Raw genomic sequence first — 14,075 nt, 5'->3', positions numbered from 1 at the left:
AACCCTAATCACAACCCATAACCCCAACACACCCCTAACCACAACCCTAATTCTAACCCTAATCCTAAGGCTATGTGCCCACGTTGCGGATTCGTGTGAGATATTTCCGCACCATTTTTGAAAAATCGGCCGGTAAAAGGCACTGCGTTTTACCTGCGGATTTTCCGCGGATTTCCAGTGTTCTTTGTGCGGATTTCACCTGCGGATTCCTATTGAGGAACAGGTGTAAAACGCTGCGGAATCCGCACAAAGAATTGACATGCTGCGGAAAATACAACGCAGCGTTTCCGCGCGGTATTTTCCGCACCATGGGCACAGCGGATTTGGTTTTTCATATGTTTACATGGTACTGTAAACCTGATGGAACACTGCTGCGAATCCGCAGCGGCCAATCCGCAGCCAAATCCGCACAGTGTGCACATAGCCTAATTCTAAAGGTATGTGCACACGCTGCGGAAAACGCTGCGGATCCGCAGCAGTTTCCCATGAGTTTACAGTTCAATGTAAACCTACGGGAAACAAAAATCGCTGTGCCCATGCTGCGGAAAAACTGCACGGAAACGCAGCGGTTTACATTCCGCAGCATGTCACTTCTTTTTGCGGATTCCGCAGCGGTTTTACAACTGCTCCAATAGGAAATCGCAGTTGTAAAACCGCAGTGAAATGCGCAGAAAAACCGCGGTAAATCCGCCATAAATCCGCAGCGGTTTAGCACTGCGGATTTATCAAATCCGCAGCGGAAAAATCCGCAGAGGACCAGAATACGTGTGCACATACCGAAACCCTAACCCTAACCCTACCCCTAGCCCTAACCCTACCCCTAACCCTAACCCTGCCCCTAACCCTACCCCTACCCCTAACCCTACCCCTAACCCTACCCCTAACCCTAACCCTACCCCTATCCCTACCCCTAACCCTACCCCTAACCCTACCCCTAACCCTAACCCTACCCCTAACCCTAACCCTATTCTAACATTAGTGGAAAAAAAAAATTTCTTTATTTTTTTATTGTCCCTACCTATGGGGGTGACAAAGGGGGGGGGGTCATTTATTATTTTCTTTATTTTGATCACTGAGATAGATTATATCTCAGTTATCAAAATGCACTTTGGAACGAATCTGCCGGCCGGCAGATTCGGCGGGCGCACTGCGCATGCGCCCGCCATTTTGGAAGATGGCGGCGCCCAGGGAGAAGACGGACGGGACCCCGGCTGGATCGGTAAGTATGATGGGGTGGGGGGGACCACGGGGGGGATCGGAGCACGGGGGGGGGGAATCGGAGCGCGGGAGGGGTGGAACGGAGCACGGGGGGCGTGGAACGGAGCACGGGGGGGCTGGAATGGAGCACGGGGGGGTGGATCGGAGTGCAGGGGGGGTGATTGGAGCACGGGGGGGTGATTGGAGCACGGGGGGAGCGGAAAAGAGCACGGGGGGGAGTGGAGCACTGGACGGAGGGGAGCCGGAGCAGTGTACCGGCCAGATCGGGGGGCTGGGGGAGGCGATCGGTGGGGTGGGCTGGGGGCACATTAGTATTTCCAGCCATGGCCGATGATATTTCAGCATCGGCCATGGCTGGATTGTAATATTTCACCCGTTATAATAGGTGAAATATTACAAATCGCTCTGATTGGCAGTTTCACTTTCAACAGCCAATCAGAGCGATCGTAGCCACGAGGGGGTGAAGCCACCCCCCCTGGGCTAAACTACCACTCCCCCTGTCCCTGCAGATCGGGTGAAATGGGAGTTAACCCTTTCACCCGATCTGCAGGGACGCGATCTTTCCATGACGCCACATAGGCGTCATGGGTCGGATTGGCACCGACTTTCATGACGCCTACGTGGCGTCAAAGGTCGGGAAGGGGTTAAACCACAGCGCCGTTAATTAACGGCACTGTGGAAAAGGTAAATAGCGCCCCCCAGAGTCGGATTTTCTCTGGGGTCTCGGCTGCCAGGGGTAGCCGAGACCCCAGAGAACATGATTCGGGGTTTTTTTTACCCACCCCGCTTTTGCGATCGCCGGTAATTAACCGTTTACCGGCGATCGCAAAAAAAAACAAAACGCGATCTCTTTTTAATTTCTCTGTCCTCCGATGTGATCGCACATCAGAGGACAGAGAAAAGGGGTGAAAAGGGGTCCCCGATCGCCCCCCGATACAAACCTATCTCCCCCCGTTGCTCCTCGTGGCTCCCGGTGGGCGCCGCCATCTTCAAAATGGCGGGCGCATGCGCAGTGCGCCCGCCGGCCGGCCCCGGGAGAATCTTTGGGGTCTCGGCTACCGGGGGTAGCCGAGACCCCAAAGAGCATGATCGGGGTTGGTTTTACCGACCCCTGTTTTGCGATCGCCGGTAATTAACTGTTTACCGGCGACCGCAAAAAAAAATAAAAATAAAAGCTAAGTGTAGTTCTCTGTCCTCTGATGTGATCGCACATCAGAGAACAGAGAAATAGGGGGATTCGGGGACCCTATCATACTTACCGGTGTCCCTGGGTCCTCCTGATGCTCCTCCTGGCCGCTGGCGTCTTCTGGGGAAAAGAAAATGGCGGGCGCATGTGCAGTGCGCCCGCCATCTGTCTCCATCTGCTGGCCGGCAGGAGAAGAGCAGTTGGGGCTAAAATTAGGGTTAGGGGTAGGGTTAGGGGTAGGGTTAGGGTTAGGGGTAGGGGTAGGGTTATGGGTAGAGTTAGGGTTAGGGGTAGGGTTAGGGCTAGGGTTAGGGCTAGGGTTAGGGTTAGGGGTAGGGTTAGGGCTAGGGTTATGGGTTGGGTTAGGGTTAGGGGTAGGGGTAGGGTTAGGGCTAGGGTTAGGGGTAGGGCTAGGGTTAGGGTTAGGGGTAGGGTTAGGGGTAGGGTTAGGACTAGGATTAGGGTTAGGGCTAAATTTAGGGTTAGGGTTGGGGCTAAATTTAGGGTTAGGGTTGGGGCTAAATTTAGAGTTAGGGTTGGCGCTAAATTTAGGGTTAGGCTTCTTTCACACTTACGTCGGTACGGGGCCGTCGCAATGCATCGGGCCGACATACCGACGCACGTTGTGAAAATTGTGCACAACGTGGGCAGCGGATGTAATTTTTCAACGCATCCGCTGCCCAAGCTATGTCCTGGGGTGGAGGGGGCGGAGTTACGGCCACGCATGCGCGATCAGAAATGGCGGATGCGACATACAAAAAAAGTTACATTGAACGTTTTTTTGTGCTGACGGTCCGCCAAAACACTGATCCAGTGCACGACGGACGCGACGTGTGGCCATCCGTCACGATCCGTCGGCAATACAAGTCTATGGGCAAAAAACGCTTCCTGCGGGCACATTTGCAGGATCCGTTTCTTGTCCAAAACGACGGATTGCGACGGATGCCAAACTACGCAAGTGTGAAAGTAGCCTTAGGGCTAGGGTTAGGGTTGGGGCTAAAGTTAGGGCTAGGGTTGGGGCTAAAGTTAGGGTTAGAGTTGGGATTAGGGTTAGGGTTTGGATTAGGGTTGGTATTAGGGTTAGGGTTGGCATTAGGGTTACGCTTGGGATTAGGGTTAGGTTTGGGATTAGGGTTAAGGTTAGGGTTGTGATTAGGGGTGTATTGGGATTAGGGTTAGGTTTGAGGTTAGGGTTGAGATTAGGATTAGGGGTGTGTTGGATTTAGGGTTTTGATTAGGGTTATGGTTAGGGTTGACATTAGGGTTGTTTTGGGGTAAGGGTTGTGATTATGGTTAGGGTTAGTGATTAGGATTATGGATCAGGTTGGGATTAGGGTTAGGGGTGTGTTGGGGTTAGGGTTGGAGCTAGAATTGGGGGGTTTCCACTGTTTAGGTACATCAGGGGGTCTCCAAACACGACAGCCAATTTTGCGCTCAAAAAGTCAAATGGTGCTCCCTTCCTTCTGAGCTCTGCCGTGCGCCCAAACAGTGGGTTACCCCCACACATGGGGCATCAGCGTACTCGGGATAAATTGGACAACAACTTCTGGGGTCCAATTTCTCTTGTTACCCTTGTGAAAATAAAAACTTGGGGGCTACAAAATCTTTTTTGTGGAAAAAAAAATATATTTTATTTTCACAACTCTGCATTCTAAACTTCTGTGAAGCACTTGGGCATTCAAAGTTCTCACCACACATCTATATAAGTTCCTTGGGGGGTCTAGTTTCCAAAACGGGGTCACTTGTGGGGGGTTACTACTGTTTAGGTACATCAGGGGCTCTGCAAACGCAACATAACGCCCACAGACCATTCTATCTAAGTCTGCATTCCAAAACGGCGCTCCTTCCCTTCCGAGCTCTGCCGTACGCCCAAACAGTGGTTTACCCCCACATATGGGGCATCAGCATACTCAGGATAAATTGGACAACAACTTTAGTGGTCCAATTTCTCCTGTTACCCTTGTGAAAATAAAAACTTGGGGGCTACAATATCTTTTTTGTGAAAAAAAAATATTTTTTATTTTCACGACTCTGCATTCTAAACTTCTGTGAAGCACTTGGGCATTCAAAGTTCTCACCACACATCTAGATAAGTTCCTTGGGGGGTCTAGTTTCCAAAATGGGGTCACTTGTGGGGGATTTCTACTGTTTAGGCACATCAGGGGCTCTCCAAACGCGACATGGCGTCCGATCTCAATTCCAGCCAATTCCACATTGAAAAAGTAAAACGGCACTCCTTCACTTCCAAGCTCTGCGGTGCACCCAAACAGTGGTTTACCCTCACATATGGGGTATCAACGTATTCAGGAGAAATCACACAACAACATTTGTTGTCTAATTTCTCCTGTTACCCTTGTGAAAATAAGAATTTGTGGGCAAAAAGATAATTTTTGTGTAATCAAAAGCGATTTTTTATTTTCACGGCTCTACGTTATAAACTTCTGTGAAGCACTTGGGGGTTCAAAGTGCTCACCACACATCGAGATAAGTTCCTTAAGGGGTCTAGTTTCCAAAATGGTGTCACTTGTGGGGAGTTTCCACTGTTTAGGCACATCAGGGGCTCTCTAAACGTGACATGGCGTCCGATCTCAATTCCAGCCAATTCTGCATTGAAAAAGTCAAACGGCGCTCCTTCACTTCTAAGTTCTGCGGTGCGCCCAAAAAGTGGTTTACCCCCACATATGGGGTATTGGCGTATTCAGGAGAAATTGCATAACAAAATTTATGGTTACATTTCTGTTTTTACACTTGTGAAAATAAAAAAAATGGTTCTGAATTAAGATGTTTGCAAAAAAAAGTTAAATGTTCATTTTTTCCTTCCACATTGTTTCAGTTCCTGTGAAGCACGTAAAGGGTTAATAAACTTCTTGAATGTGGTTTTGAGAACCTTGAGGGGTGCAGGTTTTAGAATGGTGTCACGCTTCATTATTTTCTATCATATAGACCCCTCAAAATGACTTCAAATGTGATGTGGTCAATAAAAAATAATGGTGTTGTAAAAATGAGAAATTGCTGGTCAATTTTAACCCTTATAACTCCCTAACAAAAAAAAATTTTGTTTCCAAAATTGTGCTGATGTAAAGTAGACATGTGGGAAATGTTATTTATTAACTGTTTTTCGTGACATATCTCTCTGATTTAAGGGCATAAAAATACAAAGTTTGAAAATTGCAAAATTTTAAAAATTTTCGCCATATTTCCGTTTTTTTCATAAATAATCGCAAGTAATATAGAAGAAATGTTACCACTAACATGAAGTACTATATGTCATGAAAAAACACTCTCAGAATCAGCGGGATCCGTTGAAGCGTTCCAGAGTTATAACCTCATAAAGTGACAGTGGTCAGAATTGCAAAAATTGGCTCGGTCATTAAGTACCAAATTGGCTCTGTCACTAAGGGGTTAAAGAGCTCACTTGAAAAGCTCCTTTTTGTGTTGCCTGTTTGCTAACATTGGACACAAAGCACTTCATATAAATTTGATAAAGCAATGCTGTTACTTTGCCTCAGTAGTTTATTAAAAATATAGCTTTGTCCACTATATTAGTTTCTCTCCTTGCGAGCCTTAACTTTGTCTGCCTCAACTGTACATATGAGGAATATACAAATGGCGATTTGTAAACAAAATTGAACTACTGTATACTGAATGCATTCAGACAATCACATATCTGCATTTCTTGTAAAACATTTAGAGATGTGACAGACAGTGCTCATAGTGACACAATTTTGATAAATGTTTGTTTATTCACTTCACAAACAGTTCAAAGCCTCTATATGTTTTCTGTTTGTAATTGTAAAATATTAAGGTTTACTAAAACTATGTCAGTGGTGGTTTGATCTAGATCCTTGTGGCTTTTATTTTCTAGCGGTTTATGGCCCCTTGTCTGATGACTCCAAGATATCTCAGTTTTATCCAACCTTGAAAAGTGGCCACTTGAAGGTGTGGGTGAAGCTAAAGTTACTACATAGTGTTATGCACTATATAAGACCAAAGAAATATGACTAAGACACATGTCAAATAAAATTGCCAAATTCTCCTGTAAATAATTGAGCAAAGAGGGAACCATCATACCATTAACCCCTTTACCCCCAAGGGTGATTTGCAAGTTAATGACCGGGCCAATTTTTACAATTCTGACCACTGTCCCTTTATGAGGTTATAACTCTGGAACGCTTCAACGGATCCTGATGATTCTGACATTGTTTTCTCATGACATATTGTATTTCATGATAGTTATAAAATTTATTTGATATTACCTGCATTTATTTATGAAAAAAAACAGAAATTTGCCGAAAACTTTGCAATTTTCCAAATTTGAATTTTTATGCCCTTAAATCACAGAGATATGTCACACAAAATACTTAATAAGTAACATTTCCCCATTCCCACATATCTACTTTACATCAGCACAATTTTGGAACCAAAATTTTGTTTTGTTAGGGAGTTATAAGGGTTAAAATTGACCAGCAATTTCTCGTTTTTACAACACAATTTTTTTTAGGGACCACATGACATTTGAAGTCATTTTGAAGGGTCTATATGATAGAAAATACCCAAGTGTGACATCATTCTAAAAACTTCACCTCTCAAGGTGCGCAAAACCACATTCAAGAAGATTATTAACCCTTCAGGTGTTTCACAGGACTTTTTGGAATGTTTAAAAAAAAATTAACATTTTACTTTTTTTCACAAAAAATTTATTTCAGCTCCAATTTGTTTTATTCTACCAAGGGTAACAGGAGAAAATGGACCCCAATAGTTGTTGTAAAATGTGTCCTGAGTACGCTGATACCCCAAATGTGGGGGTAAACCACTGTTTAGGCGCATGGCCGAGCTTGGAAGGGAAAGAGCGCTGTTTGACTTTTCAATGCAAAATTGACTGGAATTGAGATGGGACGCCATGTTGCGTTTCGAGAGCCCCTGGTGTGCCCAAACATTGAAACCCCCACAAGTGACATCATTTTGGAAATTAGACCCCCTAAGGAACTTATCTAGATAGTGGTGAGCACTTTGACTTAGCAAGTGCTTCATAGAAGTTTATAATGCAGAGCCGTAAAAATAAAAAATGATATTTTTTCACAAAAATGATCTTTTTGCCCCCAATTTTTTATTTTCCCAAGGGTAACAGAATAAATTGGACCCCAAACGTTGTTGCGAAATTTGTCCTGAGTACACCAATACCCCATATATGTGGGTAAACCACTGTTTGGGGGCATGGCAGAGCTTTGAAGTGAAGGAGCGCCGTTTGACTTTTCAATGCAAAATTGACTTAAATTGAGATGGGACACCATGTTGCATTTGGAGAGCCCCTGATGTGCCTAAATATTGAAACCCCCCACAAGTATCAATATTTTGGAAAGTAGACCCCTGAGGAACTTATCTAGATGTGTGGTGACGAGCTTTGAACCCCCAAGTGTTTCACTACAGTTTATAACGCAGAGCCGTGAAAATAAAAATTCTTTTTTTTTTCACAAAAATTATTTTTAGCCCCCAGTTTTGTATTTTCCCAAGGGTAACAGGAGAAATTGGACACCAAAAATTGTTATCCAATTTGTCCTGAGTACACTGATATGCCCACATATGGGGGGAAATCACCATTTTGGTGCATGGCAGAGCTTGGAAGGGAAGGAGCGCCGTTTGGAATGCAGACTTAGATGGAATGGTCGGCAGGCGTCACATTGCGTTTGCAGAGCCCCTAATGTACCTAAACAGTAGAACCCCCCCACAAGTGACCCCATATTGGAAACTAGACCCCCCAAGGAACTTATCTAGATGTGATGTGAGAGCTTTGAACCCCCAAGTGTTTCACTAGAGTTTATAATGCAGAGCCGTGAAAATAAAAGATAATTTTTTCCCACAAAAAGGGTTTTTTAGCCCCAAATTTTGTATTTTTCCAAGGGTAACAGGAGAAATTGGACCCCAAAAGTTGTTGTCTAATTTTTTCCTGAGTACGCTGATACCCTATATGTTGGGGTAAATCCCTGTTTGGGCGTACTGGAGAGCTCGGAAGGGAAGGAGCACTGTTTTACTTTTTCAACGCAGAATTGGCTGGAACTGAGTTCGGACGCCATGTTGCATTTGGAGAGCCCTTGATGTGCCTAAACACTGGAAACCTTCAATTCTAACTGAAACCCTACCCTTAACAAACCCCCCTAACCCAAACACACCCCTAACCTAATACCAACTCTAACTATAACCCTTACCACACCCCTAACCCAAACATGCCCCTAACCCTAATCCCAACCACACCCTCAACTCCAACACACCTCTAACCCTAATCCCAACCCTAACCACACCCTTAAATCCAACACACCCCTAACACTAATCCCAACCATAACCCTAACCACACCCCTAATCTTGACACACCCCTAACCCTAATCCCAACCGTAAATGTAATCCAAACCCTAACCCTAACTTTAGCTCCAACTCTAACACTAACTTTTGAACCAACCCTAACCCTAAATTTAGCCCCAACCCTAACCCTAAATTTAGCCCCAACCCTAACTGTAGCCCTAACCCCAATCTTAACCCTAGCACAAACCCTAACCTTAGCCCTAACCCTAGCCCCAACCCTAGCCGCAACCCTAACCTTAGTGCTAATCCTAGTCCTAACCCTAGCCCCAGCCCTAACCCTAGCCCCAACCGTACCCCTAAACCTAGCCCCAAACCTATCCCTAGCCCCAACCCTAGCCCCAACCGTAGCCCCATCCCTAACCCTAGCCCCAACACTAGCCCCAACCCTAGTCCTAACCCTAGCCCCAACCCTAACCCTAACCCCAACCCTAACCCCAACCGTAACCCTAGCCCTAACCCTAGCCCTAACCCTAACCCTAACCCTAGCCTTAACCCTAGCCCAAATGGGAAAATGGAAATATATACATTTTTTTAATGTTAGTATTTTTACCTAACTAAGGGGGTGATGAAGGGGGGTTTGATTTACTTTTATAGTGGGTTTTTAGCAGATTTCTATGATTGGCAGCTGTCACAAACCAAAAGACGCTTTTTATTGCAAAAAGCTTGTGTGCCATAGAAAAAGAAACAGACACTTATCTTTGCTGAATTGGCAGCTAAGCAGGAGAAGCCAGACAGAGATCCAACACTTCCCAAGAAACATTGACAACTGGACTAATGAGTCCTGCAAACCTAAATACCCCAGTCAGAATTGCAATCACTAGATACACCTGTCCAGGACTGCAGCCCAGAGACAACTGCATTATCACCTACAACCACCGGAGGGAGCCCAAAAGCAGAATTCACAACATAAACTTACCTGGAGCAGCCAGTGCCAGGCAGCAGCTGCCAAGGCAAACAGGATCATTGGGTGCATTAAAAGAGGTCTGGATACACATGATGAGAGCATTATATTGCCTCTGTACAAATCCCTAGTTAGACCGTACATGGAGTACTGTGTCCAGTTTTGGGCACCGGTGCTCAGGAAGGATATAATGGAACTAGAGAGAGTACAAAGGAGGGCAACAAAATTAATAAAGGGGATGGGAGAACTACAATACCCAGATAGATTAGCGAAATTAGGATTATTTAGTCTAGAAAAAAGACGACTGAGGGGCGATCTAATAACCATGTATAAGTATATAAGGGGACAATACAAATATCTCGCTGAGGATCTGTTTATACCAAGGAAGGTGACGGGAACGAGGGGGCATTCTTTGCGTCTGGAGGAGAGAAGGTTTTTCCACCAACATAGAAGAGGATTCTTTACTGTTAGGGCAGTGAGAATCTGGAATTGCTTGCCTGAGGAGGTGGTGATGGCGAACTCAGTCGAGGGGTTCAAGAGAGGCCTGGATGTCTTCCTGGAGCAGAACAATATTGTATCATACAATTATTGGGTTCTATAGAAGGACGTAGATCTGGGGATTTATTATGATGGAATGTAGGCTGAACTGGATGGACAAATGTCTTTTTTCGGCCTTACTAACTATGTTACTATGTTACTATGTTTATTATTTTTAATTTTTTACAGGCGATCGAGTATGGTAAATATAATTAAATTAAGAATATTAAAATACTTTTTTCTGGCTGTGTCTTTATTTTTTTAACTCTTTCACTACTCTAGGATTAATAATGGATAGGCGTCTTATTGACGCCTCTCCATTATTAACGGGCTTACTGTCACCTTACAATAGCATTGTAACCCCTTATTACCCCATATCCCACTGCTACTCAGGAGTGGGAAGAGAGGGGCTAAGTGCCGGAATTGGCACCATTTCTGGGGCGGTGGGGGGCTGGTATTTGTAGCTGGGGGGGGGGGCAATATGCATGGCCCCTCTCTAGGCTATGAATATCAGCCCACAGCTGTTTGCGTGCCTTTCTGGCTATAAAATATAGAGGGACCCCACGTCATTTTTTTGGGGGGTCCCCCTATTTTAATAGCCAGTAAAGGCTACGCAGACAGCTGTGGGCTGATAATCATAGTCTGGGAGGGGGCCGTGGGTATTAACCCCTTCCCAGGCTACAAATATTGGCCCCCGGCTGTCGGCTTTCCCCCTCTGGCGCAGAAAATTAAGCGGTAACCCACTATATTTTTTTCCGTTTTTTTGTTTTTTTTTAATTAAACGTTCATTAAGAAACATCGGTTTTGCTATTATATATCTATGGATATATTTATGGATATATCTATAGATATAACTATGGATGTATCTATAGATATAACTATGGCTATATCTATCTATAGATATATTTATAGATAGATATATCTGTAGATACATAGATATATCTATCCATATATCTATCTGGCTACTTTCACACATCAGGTTTTTGCTGTCAGACACAATCTGGCAAGTTTTGAAAAAAAAAATGGATCCGTGTTTTTTTTCCACCAGATCCGTTTTTTGTCATAGAGTTAGCGCTGAATTGCGCCTGATGGCCACATGTTTCATCCGTTTTTTGCTGGATCCGTCAAAAAACCTGTTTCCAGCGGATGGAGAAAACGTACAGAAGAACGTTTTTTTCTGTGTGGCAAAAAACGCCCAGCGACTGATCCGGCAAAAAACGTATGAAACTGAGATGTGAAATGATGAATCCGGCCTCCAAATCCAGTTTTTCATGCATTTTTCCATTGAAATCATGCACATTTTCTGCTCTCTCTCTCTTAAAAAAATGGATCTGTTGCATCAGTTTTTCACTATTTGCAAAGGATCCATTTTTTCCAAAATTCGCCGGATCCTGCCTGATGGATAGATGTAGATAGATAGATATATGGTTAGTTAGGCTACTTTCACACATCAGTTTGTTTCCGTCAGGCAGGATCGGGCGAATTTTTGAAAAAATGGATATGTTGCAAATAGTGAAAAACTGATGCAACTGATCCGTTTCTTTTTTTAGAGAGAGCGAGAGAAAACGGAAAATGTGCATGATTTTAATGGAAACAATGCATGAAAAAACGGATTCTGAGGCCGGATTCATCATTTCACATCTCAGTTTCATACATTTTTCGCCGGATCCGACGCTGTGCGTTTTTTCGCCGGACAGAAAAAACTTTCCTCTCTACGTTTTCTCCGTCCACCGGAAACAGTTTTTATTTACGGATCAGGCAAAAAACGGATGAAACGTGAGGCCATCAGGTGCAATCTGGCGCTAATACAACTCTATGATAAAAAAATGGATCCGGCAAAAAAAAACGGATCCGTTTTTTTCAAAACTCGCCGGATTATTCCTGACGGCAAAATCCTGATGTGTGAAAATAGCCTAACTATCCATATATCTATCTTCATCTATCTATCTCATTCCATCTATCTATCTATCTATCTATCTGTCTGTGTATCTATGTATCTGTCTATCTATGTGTGTAATGGAGTGTGGGTTGGACAAATGTAAAAGAGGAGGTTAGACAAGACATGACATCACAAATCTTTTTTTTTGTTCAATAATACATCTTTATTTAGCTTTCAAAAATGCATCAAAAAAACGCATCAAAAACGCACCTGCGCTTTCTGCCAAGAGCTGCGGATTTAGTGCAGAAAAATCCGCAGACAAATCTGCAATGTGTGCACATAACCTAAGAGTCACTCTTTCGTACATGAAACAAGATGGGACTGCTTATGTGTCACATACCACATGTCCAGCTAGGGGTCTTAAATGTTACAATGACATTTCCCAGTGAATGCATTTGTAGTGGTTGAAAGCAATGTTAAAGTTGAAAAACGCTGCGTCTGAACTAAGCCTAAGTGGGAGAGAAAATTTTCGGTCTGGGGTTAAATATTTGGCCTTAGAGGCAAGTCATTAACCTTCAAAGGATGTACCTTGACATATTTTCCAAGCAAAACCCGTTTTGGTTTTGTTTTAATGTGTCTTTTGTGGCACCAGTTAAAATGGCACGAATCTCGTGAAAAAAATAATTAAAGCTGTGAACTAGGAGTCAGGAATGCTTCCAGGAGCGATCCCCATGAGGTTCCTATGTCATTTGAGCAGTGTTTCCATCATTTTCAGACGTTTTTAGACCTTAAAAGGACCTCCGGGAAGGGGGATCGTGGTAAAAATACTCGGGTCTCCCATAGACTTACATTGGGCTCGTTGTTCTGGCTGAGTACCCGAGTATTCCAATTTGTTCGACCCGAGCAACGAGCACCTGAGCATTTTAGTGCTCGCCCATCACTAGTGCAGATGCTTTCCTCCTCTTGATTCTGTGAATCTTTGGAGCAGAGCTCTGATGCTTATGGAATTGGGTGGGTCAGTTGGGTGCCTCCTCTGAGGATTGTGCTATGTGTGATGGTAAGGTGGAGGAAGAGGGGGATATGCTACTTGATGCAGCACTTGCCATCCACTGGAGCACATGCTCTTTCTGGTCATCATCGACAAGTCGTGCAGCTGCCATAGAAAGGGAGTGTAGTAGGCTGTCCAGTAATAGATGTAGTCAGTGGTATTTTCATAAAACGAGATAGTGTTTGTTCAGTTGAGATTTAATAAACATTAACACCTAACCCACATATACGTCCAACACAAAGCCTATTCCCCCTTCCACCAAGACCTTGCTTTTTCCAATTCATGTTGTATGTACCCTTTTCCTCTTGGAACCTGCTGTTTCATAACCTTAGGCCTACACCTGTTAGTCACCTGACACTAAATGAACAATCATTATTTATTTTCTTAGATAGTGTGATAGCAAATAGGGCCTCCTGGCAGAACCCTGATATTATGTCTAACGATTTTTAAAAGGAAATGTGGCCTCCTGATTCATCACTGCAACACAATTTTATCACAAATTATTTGGATTTGCAAATAAGGCCTCCTGGCTGAACTCCAATATTAGGCCTAACGAATTTTAAGAGGAAATTTGGCCTCCTGATTCCTCACTGCAACACAGTTTTTGCCCAAACGATTTTGATTAGAAAATGAGGCCTCTTGAGACAACAACACTGTTTTAGCATAATCTATTTATTTGCTGGAAGATTGATTTCACACAGGACAGAATTTTATCTAGCTAAGGCTACGTTCACACTAGCGTTGTGCGCCGCTGCATCGGCGACGCAACGCACAACGCATGCAAAAACGCGGCAAAACGCACGCAAAAACGCTGCATTTTGCGACGCATGCGTCGTTTTTTGCCGAAAATCGGACGCAAGAAAAATGCAACTTGTTGCGTTTTCTTGGTCTGACGCTTGCGGCAAAAAAGACGCATGCGTCGCACAACGCAACAAACAAAAACGCATGCGTC

Source organism: Ranitomeya imitator, chromosome 5, assembly GCF_032444005.1.
Source record: "Ranitomeya imitator isolate aRanImi1 chromosome 5, aRanImi1.pri, whole genome shotgun sequence".
Taxonomy (NCBI): Eukaryota; Metazoa; Chordata; class Amphibia; order Anura; family Dendrobatidae; genus Ranitomeya; species Ranitomeya imitator.
This window is presented reverse-complemented; position numbering follows the sequence as displayed.